Source organism: Elaeis guineensis, chromosome 6 (genome assembly GCF_000442705.2).
Source record: "Elaeis guineensis isolate ETL-2024a chromosome 6, EG11, whole genome shotgun sequence".
Lineage (NCBI taxonomy): Eukaryota > Viridiplantae > Streptophyta > Magnoliopsida > Arecales > Arecaceae > Elaeis > Elaeis guineensis.
Window position 1 is genome coordinate 28,395,903 of NC_025998.2, and position 11,368 is coordinate 28,407,270.

At 34.2% G+C, this 11,368-nt stretch overlaps 1 pseudogene; it reads left to right on the plus strand.

Moving 5' to 3' along the window:
• Positions 1-4,896: 4,896 nt before the first annotated feature.
• LOC140858870 (UPF0481 protein At3g47200-like) lies at positions 4,897-6,234 on the plus strand (annotated as a pseudogene).
• Positions 6,235-11,368: the final 5,134 nt, after the last annotated feature.

The window sequence follows — 11,368 nt, forward strand, 5'->3', positions numbered from 1 at the left end:
TTGGGTGATGTTTAAGGTCATTATCGATGACATTTGAGCAAACATAACCCATCATATATGTGGACTAGGTATAACTGCAGCATAGGTCCATTTGAGAGGGGCAAATTATAGTATTTATGATAAATTTGGACTCTTGGCATGGTGTGAATGTCATAACTTAAATTGGAGGAGTGTGTGAGGACCTTTTGGGGTATATGTTTAGTTCCATATTGGTCATACGTTGAGTAAATACTGAATATTTGTACAAGACCAAAGAAGCAAATAAGTTTTTGGCTAGCCCTTCTTTGGGTGAGATCTTGGATTCTCGTAGTTATTTGCCTTCCTTATCTTGAACTTCCCTCTATCCTCCACAAACTCTATCACGAGTGGGGCGAGGCAAGTGGAACTGTGGACCAAAGGTCATTATGTTACTCTCACTCTTCTATAGATGCTACAATAAAAATGACCGTTAGCGGTACCTTTAAATACTATTATAGATAAGAAAGAATACTGTAAATATTTTTATCAATATTTTTGTAGCTTTTTCTTATGTAGCATCTTGAGATAGTATTGGTAATTAATTATTAATATTTTAAAAAAAAAATATCGATAAAAAATTTTATTTAGTGGGATATATAAGTGCCTTTAAAGTTTCAATTCTTTGTATATAAGAACTTTTAAAATTTTGATGCTGGCATTTTTTATGTGCTGAGAAAATTATCAAAAAATAACCTATACATCTTAGAATTAGAATAAAGGGTGGATTTGAATTAGTGATCTCTTGTTTGAATGGCAAGCTCTTAACCATCAAACTATAATTTATATTATTAATATATAAAAATAGTTTATTTAACTTATTAGCATACGTTCATGTCATTAAATAAGTAATACTAAGAATATATATGTATAATAATATATTTTATGATATCAGTATGACTCAACCAAGTTCTATATAAAAATTAATAATTTAAAATTTAATGATAATTTATCAAGATTTTTTAAATTATGATATTATTTATTAATATATTAGTTAAATGTCATAATATCGGTTTTGATATCTGGCACTTCAAATTATATATCATAAAATATAAATTTATAATAGAAGTTATAAAAAATAATACTAATAAAAAATACTTATTTAGCAATAATTTATCAAGATTTCATAAATTATGATATTGTTTACCAGCATATTAGTTAAATGCCACAATATCAGTTCTGATTTCAGACACTTCAAGTTATATACCATAAAATATAAATTATAGTAAATTTATAAAAATAAATATTAATAAAAAAATACTTATTAAAAGATAATAATATTTTTATCAAAATACAGTAAAAAAAATTTACCGGCGTATAATAAAAAATGCTATAAGCAATTTGCTGTCAAAATCATGAGAAGTGGGGACAGGCAAGCAATGATGATTTTTGCTGAGACTGTGGACCAACGGGCATTATGTTGCTCTCACTCTCCTATGGAATGCACAAGATCCTCCAGTGGAGCAAGTGGAGAAGATGGGCCACCTTGAAGTCTTTACGTGGTTGGTGAGACCTTTAAGAATTTTGGTAAGAATTCATCCAAGCTCATAAGTATGGCCCAGAAAAGGAGAAAGTTCCCTAGCTTTTGTATGTTTAGGATGCCAAGGAGATGTTTGAAGACAAACAATGGAAGATGGTTTATGAACAGGAGCAAATTTTGGAAAAGATGGCTTCCAAGACAAATATTGGTTGCGAAGAGGTAGAAGAGGCAGGCAACTAGAAAGTTTCTAATTAATATAAAGTTCAAGATGGAAGAGACTGTCATGGGCGTTCTAGTGGTGGTAGAGGATAGCCATAGCATTGACGGTGGTGGCAAGGAGAGGGACTCAAAACAGACAGGAGAGGAAAAGGGAAGGAAAAGAGGAGGAAGAGGCCTGCCATGGTGAAACCCGAGGTAGAGAAGAGGCAACCGTGGGCCTCCTAGAGGTGGTGGGGTTAGTTGTGACACTGATGGTGATGATGAAGAGAACATAATGATAAGGAGAGGGAAAGAAAGATGGAGGATGTCAGGAAAGGGAAGGAGTAGGTGAGGCCTGCTATGATGAAATCTAAGGTGAAGGTGATGGGTATGAGTCTCCTGAAAGTGGCAGGGGATGATAGTAACACCGAAGGTGAAGGTTGAGAAAGCTTTGAGAGTGGGGTGGGAGAGGAGAGGAGAAAGGAAGAGATATATATAACTATTTTAATCAAGATACTTATGCGAGTGGCTATAAGTAATCTGTAACTATTTGGACTACAAGATGGCCTACCACATGATAGTTCTAAGTTGCAGCCTAGTGAACAATACAATATACTGTATAATTTGAATTGCAAGCGGACTAGATTGCACCTACAACTTAAGCTGTAAGAGGCACCACCTATGGGGCTCCAACCGATCAAGACGGCCTAATGGCCTAAAAAATTTGCACATGGGCGATCATTTTATTAGCAGTTGTTCTGCACGGACTTGCCATCCTCCAACGTATTTATTTTAGATTACTGCAAATGGCGCAAGCAGTCATTATGTGGTGTCACTCCGAGCACAGCCAAGTGGCTCATAATGTTCTATGAGTGGTTTGCTCAGTTTGGGCCATAGATGGAAAGCATCTACCAAGGAAAATCTTGTATCTACCTCCCAACTCTGTTATTGCCCCTCCATGTGCCGTACAATCTTATATTAGAACTAATTGAAAGCTAGATGACTAGATTTGTTTATAACGCTTCTCTCTCTCTAACCTACTTTGGAAAAAATATTTGTTACAACGGTGATACCATATCAAATTTGTAACAAACCAATGAAAACCTTAATATTTCATCAATTGCTGTGTATTTCATCGATTTTTGTAGATTATAACCTATATTATTCTCGTGTATTTTACTCATTCCCAACTATTGACGTGGTATCACTGTCGCAATGAATATTTTCTCCCCACTTTGCCATATAACCAGCAATAGCAAGCAAAAAGAATACTCATTTGAAGGTGTAGCAGTGCATTTCTCACATATGCAAGCATTGAATATGTTGAAATATACAAGCATTGAACATGTGTCTAGTCCCATTCGAACTGGTCGCAGACCTTTAGCCCATGATCGAGACTGTTGGACAGAGCACACCTTGTGATGGTAGAAAACCCATCTCCCATAAACCGAAGTCCATCTGATGTCGCACCTTAATCTGGCTCTACGTGCCAACATTTTGATAACTTTATATTGGCCAAAGCAACATCAGCAACCCGATCAACAGGCAATGATATTACACCACGAAGGTGAGAATCTAAAGAAATATGTGACTGTCATGAAAAATGGGGGCTGTGAGTGTGATTGAAGACGCACGAAGTGAAGGCAAATTCCTTGAGTGGGCATCTACATCAGCGGAATTCCTTCACAGCAGCTCATCTTTATTATTTTCCGCTTTCTTATGCCTTTCTTGAACTATGGATGGGATGGGATTTTCCGTAGGTATTGCCTTATTTAAATGCTTGTATGCTTATTTGATCTCGTTGAAAGAGTTATTCCTGCTTCTGCTGATAACTACTGAGGCATTGAGACTAAGCCTCTAACCAGGTATCCCAAAACCCTGTCAAAGTTTTTTTTTTTTTTTTTAATGATAAAAAAAAAACCTGTCGAAGTTGGGAAGACCTCTTTTCTCCTTTTTTTTCTCTTAACGAATTGTGTCATTTCATGATTATCATCCTTTTAATGTTGTTTTCATCTGACATGGAGCTCTAATCAGGCAATCTTCTAACCATTTTTACATCTAACAGTTGTTACATAATCAGATTAGTAGACATTTTCACTATTCATCCAACTAAAGTATATTTAGTGAACCTGAATGTCCATGTCAGTATAGAAATAATGTTTGCCCTGCAAACAATGATATAATTAGATGTGCCCTTGTTTGAGAGTTAAACATCCATTGCTTTTCATTTACCAATCATATTAGCTACCCAAGCTTTACTACTGCTATCTTCATCATCAACAACATTATTATTAAGCAAAGGGTGTGTAGACCCCATCAAGGATTAAACAATTAAGCATAGAGCTTTGAAAGAGTGGAATATCAATCTAACAGTTCCTTGTTGGATCTTAGGGTTGGGGGATTGATGTCAACATGTTTCACATTTTGGGAACACTTGGTCTGCAACCTTGTTTCAACCCTTATTTCTCAGAAAATACCTTGACTTGACTAGACATAAGCAATGCCAAATTTAATACCCAAAAATATTACTAGCAAAGTTTCGATTTAATACTAGAAGCAGGGAAAACTCACTGCCCAAATAATGATAGTTTTTGATTTATATCCATGTTCACGAAACAAAATATTAATTTTCAACAGACATGTAGTTTGCAAGTACATGAGGTAAATCTGTCATATAATGGTCCTTATTCTCATAGCTAGTTCATTATTCGCGTATCGTAGATTGAAGCCAACGGGTGCCTGATTCAAGCATCCGACAGCAGGAATCTTCGTTGCAAGCCACGTACCCAGGAGATCTGTGCAAGCACAAGAGCAGAAAACAAAAGAATGAGTCGATGCAGATCTGAAGCAAAAGAAGCCAGCCAAGATATAATCGTGGAGATGGATACGGAATGGGAGATAGAAGTATTAGGTAACATAGATCCGGAATGGGAGAAAAAGGTTTTAGGTAACATAGAAACATCCCGGCAACGCAAACGCCCAGCTAAGCCAAGCATTTTCAGAGTCCCCCCAATCATGCGATCAAGCAATCTGGATGGCTATGAGCCAAAGCTTGTCTCCATCGGTCCTTACCATCACGGTAAACCTAGCCTTCAGGCTATGGAGGAAATCTAGTGGCAGATACTAGACGACCTCCTTTTGAAAGCTCCGAAAGATGGCATCCATCGTTACCTAAAACAGATGCAAGAATTGGAGGTGGAGGCCCGAAGCTGTTACTCCGAAGTGATCGATATGGAAAGCCGCAAGTTTGCGGAGATGCTGCTGCTTGACAGCTGCTTTGTCATCCAACTATTCATCCCCCGTAAATCGATGGTCCAGGAGCTCAAGGATCCGTTGGACAGGAGTATTTGGCTTGAAGTCTATCTCCTTCAAGATTTGCTCCCGCTCGGAAACCAGCTTCCGTATTTCATCTTCGATCATCTCCTTAGTGTCCTAAATATACCAGAACTAGCGGGCTTCCGCTTTCATGAGTGTATTCTAGGGAGATTGGATGAAGTCTTGCTACGATTCTTCAATTTATCACCATTAATGGGATCATCACCAATGGAACCAAAAAGAGCGGCCCGTCTACTCCACACGCTCATAGAGAAGTTCAGCATTACATTGAAGAAGGAAAGCAACACGGTATCCTCTAGTCCACGGTCCCAGCAGGTCTCATCATTAAAAGAACCAAATCAAGATTTTAAGGTGGACCATCTTCTCCACTTGCTCCACGAGAGGATCTTGAGAATTCCATGGAGGAAGAAGAGGCACACTGGATCATCCTCTGGTCCACAATCCCTGCAAAAACCATCACTGGTTGTCCCCACTGTGACAGAGCTTGTGGAGGCTGGAATCGACATCAAGGTGCGCCAAATGGATAACTTTCTAAACATTTCATTTGACAAAAGGAAGGGGTTGCTAGAGATTCCAACCATCCAGGTCGATGACTCCACGAACCTCATCATCCGAAACCTCATCGCTTTGGAGCAATGCTGCAAGGATGTCGGCATGCAGATAACCTGCTACTCTATTTTCATGGATGCCATCATCGACACTGAAAAAGATGTGGCGCTGCTTAGCCAGAAGGGGATCATTGACCGCCGGCTTGTCAATGACAGGGACATTGCATTAGTCTTCCAAAGGCGTTACGTTTGACACCAAGAAGAATTACCTGGCTGGATTGTTCAAGGAAGTGAATGCCTACTGCGACTCGAGGTGGAATAGGTGGCGGGCAAGACTTATGCATGACTATTTCAGCAATCCGTGGATGACCATTTCAGTGATTGCAGCTGCTGTTCTTCTTCCCCTCAACATTATTCAAACAGTTTTCTCTGTTTTAAGTTATACTCAGCAAATCCGTAGCAGCGACGGGCCTCGTCCGTGAAATAAGATTTTGACGTGACGATCTAAGATCACCACAATCATCAATATCAAAATAAGTCCCCAGACGATAGCATGACAAGAGATGAGTTCGAAAGTATGTGGTACGCCTTTTGATGTAATAAATTTCCGAGCTGATAGGGTCGAGTGGGTGGCACCTCCATAGAGTGAGAGGTCTAAGGTTCAAACTGGCTAGCAGTAAGCTATAAGTTGCAAAACTAAGAATGTATATTGATCATTAGAAGCCAATTTAGTTTTTAATTTGGTTTGCTTTAATTAATTTGTTGCAGAAGTGTGATAATTCTTGACTAGCCAAAAATAAAGGTTCAATGGTGATTCCTGTTCAAATTTCAAAACCGTTCATGATTTTATTGACTGGTCAACCAGAGTGCTTTCTTCATTGCAAACAATCCTTTTCTGATTAGTAAACAACCCTCAAGCACAGTGCAATATGTCTCTTCCTCCCGGATCCAATCCATTTTTTAATTATTTTTTGATTCGCTGATAACTAAAGATTTGTTTGGTTCACAAAAAGTAGGAGGAAGAGATAATTTCTGAGAAGTAGAGAGGGGACTTCCTATTTGATTAAAGTTTTAAGAGGAAAGAGAATAAAAAAATCTTTCCTATGAGAAGATACTTTTCACATTTCATAGGAAGTGAAAATTCATCGGAGAGATGGGTTTTAAAACTTCCGACGGGATGTAAATTGATGATGCTTTTTTTTTAAATATTTTTTTAAGATCTACGACTAAAATTTTGTAAAATATTAATGGATGGATAGGATGAAATATTGAATAATGATATATGCCAAGATGTCTATTTTCTCTGCTTATATATTAATATAATATTATATTAATATTATCTTAATATTTATATAAATATAATATAATATTTATATTTAAATTAATATTATAATATTTATTATATTTTAATATTTATACTAATATAGTATTTTTATTAATATTGATATAATATTTATATTAGTATATTAATATTATATTTAATATTATATTTAATATGATATTTATATCTATATTAATAAATTATTATATTAAAATCTCAACATAATATTAATATATATTCGCATTATATTAATATAATAAATTATTATGATCTAATGTTATATTATAATATATTAATATTATATTAATATTAATATTGATATACTATTATTATTTATATAAATATTTAGGAGCAATTTGATATGGTCTTATTTCTACTAAGCGCATGATAGGTATTCTACACAGTTTTTTCAGAAAAATGAATGCTCAACCAAATATAAGCTATTTTTCAATGAGTCACTTTTTCAAAACAACCAAACATACCAAAATCCTATTCTTAGTAGATAATTTCTCAAGAAGTAACTTTCTTGAAAGAAAATTTTTTTCACGAGTCAAACAAGTCCTAAAAGGAAATTCACCCTGAAGGAAGTACCACAGCTCGCCTCTCAATACCCCTCTTCCTCTTTCATCTCTTGATCCCTGGAGCCATGTTCTTCCAGCTACTGGAGCTACATGAAGCTAGGGTTTTGAGAATGCTCTAGCTCCTGATCCTCTCTTTTCCCCCTCTATCTCTCTCTCCTCTCTCTCCCCTTTCGAAATAAAATCTTGGTCAGTTCCATCCCATTCTAGGATTTCAAGATCAGTGGGCAACGATTGATCTCTCCTTTTAGTAGCAAATTTAGTGGATTTGATGCACCTTCTAGTCATCAACTTTTGATTTCCTTCAATGTGACTCAAGATGTGGGGGTTTGAGATGGCAAAATGTGAGCACAGATACAAAGGATTCTACCTATGGTTGGTCTTCTTCATAAGTGCATTTCATTGGAAGCTACTGGAGGCTCTGATGCGTGGAGTTTCCCAACATCGATAGAAGGGAGGCACCGCCTTTGGGTCTCTGGAGCAGTGGCCGAGGAACCCTGGGTTGGAGTGCTAGTGGAGCTGCTGCAGATGGAGTTCTTGAAGCCTGGCTCTAATGAGGCAGACTCGAGGATGAGGTGAAAGAGCATGGTCTTCGAATATTGAAACTACATTGCTTGGAAGATGCCTAGTCGGAGGTGTCACTCTTGATTCTATGATCTACTTTTTTTTAATTTTCTCCTAGGTATTATACAAATACATTAATCCCTACATTTACTTCTTTGATTCATAGCTTTTCCTTTTTTGGTTTCATTTTCTATGATCTAGGTTATCGATTGATCTATCAGGGTTTATGGGTTTCATTTGCTATTGATACGAAATTTATTGCAATATGTATTTATTTTCTAACCTTATTTCTAGGTGAAGTTATGCAACTATAAGCTCTAAAAGATATGGTTTTGATGTTTAGAGTTTCTTTGGTGATTCATTGGACATGCACTAGAGACAAAACCCAAGGAAGAAAAAAGTTCATAATTTAATTATTTACCCTTTATTTGGTATGAAGGATGGATGGAGAAGAAAGGATGGAGGAGAGAGAGGATGGATGGATGGGCATGCACTAGAGACAAAATCCATGAGAGAAAAAAGTTCATAATTTAATTCCTTATCCTCTATTTAGTATGAAGGATGGATAGAGAAGGAAGGATGGATGAGGGAGAAGATGGATGGATCCATCCATCTTCTTATATATTTGGTGAAATATAGAAGGCCTTTGTTTTTCTTTGTTTGGTATAGGATGAACGAAAAAAAGAATGGATAATATTCGTATAATAATTTTTACCAAACTATCTTTTGATAAAAAATATTATTGTTATTAATTTATAATACTTATTTATACCAAAAAAGTAAATAATGTATAAACTTATAACCTTTATAATTTATAATTATATGAAAAATATAAATATATAATTTTAATTTAATTTAATAAATAATTTCATAAATTAATGACTAATAAATTATTTATATATATTAATTATATAAATAACTAATTAATTTATAATTTAATGTAGATAGTTAACTGATATTATACAAATAGTTAATTAAAAATAGTAAATATAAGTAGAAAAATAAAAGATAATTCTAATTATTTAATTATAATTATAATAAAATTAAATAATTAGTAATAAAATTTAATAATATATGATTAATAATATATATAATAAAAATATATATAAATAATATGAATAAAAAGTTAAGAAGTATTATAGTTTTATCAAAAAAATTAATGAGAGGTAATTTTATTAATATAAAAAATTACTTCTTAATGCTCTGATATTTCATGATATTGTCATTAGGACACTGTGATTATTAGTTTAAATTTAATTTTTAAAAATATTAAAAATATATAGAAAATAATGAGTTAGATCAATTTCACAGAGAAGGCAATACTGATTTAAAAAATTTGATTTTATAAAAAAAATTAAGAAAGTAATTGAAATCAGAAAATAAAAATTAAACATATGAAAAAGAAACTTGGTACTAAAATTTACTATCTAGATATTAACTTCTACTTGCAATAAAAATAAAAAATAAAAATTTAAAATACATGAAAATAACTTTGATATTAATTAATTTTAAAATTTAATTTAAAAAATTTAAAATAATAAATAAATAAAGTGAAAAAAAACTATAACAAAGATTTAGAGTTGATTGGCACAGCCTCATCAAAAAGATAGTTAATAAACTCTCCTTCTTCCTTTAAACTCCTCAGAGCATGCTGAGCTTCTTTTTCTTCTTCATCTTTGGATCTGATCCTCGAAATAGTGTAGGCATGGTGATGGTACAGGAATAAAGATCTCTTCTAAGCATTTTTTTCTTAGAAATCAGCCCAAAATCTTAAGTTATGCAGCTTTCTCTCTCTATACTGCCCTTCTCTCTTAGATATTTTTTTTCTTGTGTCTGGAATTTTTTTATAGCTTTTCTAGCCCTGACCGTATCCAATCTTTGGGTCTCTCACGGAATAGGACTCCTTGCCACGTTTTGTTTCCGTGTTGCATCGTGTGTCTCAGGCCACGCACTTAAGCCACGTTCAAAACCTGCTTCCCCACGTCCAAGGACCCGCCTGCTACGAAGACCGAACCTCTCCTCAGGTCCACTTCCACGTGCCAGCTCCCGCGTGAATGCCTAACTCGGATCCACATTCGCACATGAAACCAGCACGCCCAGTTGCATTTTAATTTTATTTGAATTTGCCAGACCACGTTCAAATCTTCTCCAAGCCGCTGGGTCCCCAATAAGGTAACCCCTTGTTTACCTTGCTTTTTTTTTTTTTTTTTTTTTATCCATTGGATCTCTACTAGGCATTCATATATCTTTGCGTATCATGTATATAACAGGTTTGAATTTGAAGCGAACTTCATCTGCACGTATTGAAGAGCCATTACTGGTTGGTTTTTGATTAAGTCTTCATAATTAATTATTTTTAAAAAAATATAAAAAATATCAAATACTAAATAATAAAAATTAAATAATAAAAATTTTAATATTTTTTATATCATATTAGTGTATTGATCACATTCTCTAACTTAAACTTTGCTTGTCCTCAAGTGAAGAAAAGATTTAGGACTAAGTACCGTTTAGCTTAGAGTTTCGAATTTCATCAAACAATTTTTAAAAGGACCATTGATGATCAATAGAGTATAAGTTAGTTATGTCATTAAGATATTAGTACTAATCAATGTGAGAGTTAAGCCAAGAACATTAAATTTTTTTTGAATTTTTTTCTAAATTGCCTCCTACCTTTATCTCTAAATTATCTAACTTTCATATGGACATGTGTATTATTACTTTCATCCTTTATTTATTATTTTTTTTTTATATTTCTTTAACGTTGTACTACTATTAAGTGTCTTAACTTCTTAAGCTTTATGTCTGACCCATGAGCGAGTTTTTAGTCAAGGACTTTCGAACCAGATGGCTTTAGGGTACTAGGTATAAAATATCCTTCGGACTTACTAGCTCGAATCAAATAGGCTGCAAGTTAAGACTAACTTTATAATAGAGCTTCTTTGCCTTTTATACCTTTTGATGTAAAACTCAATGCTTGCTTAGGCAAAGAGGCCCGATTACTCAACATGAAGTTCTTGAAAAAAAAAAATTTATTCTATAAAATAGTTTATTTTATGAAGAAATGTATAGTTACTCTATACAAATTCGTAGAAAGTAAACTCTTCTTTGATGTTGGTAAGAAGAATTAGAAGTACTCACAGAAAGAATATTTATGTTCTAAACTAAACTCTTTATTGAATTTCTTAATACTTAATCCCTCGATATCTCACAAACTCTCTAGCCTATGCATTAATTTTTTTTAAAAAAAATACTTGGTTCAACTCGATTCTTGAGCGTAATCGGATGCTTAAATATGAAATACTAACTTATTCGAGGACTTATTAAT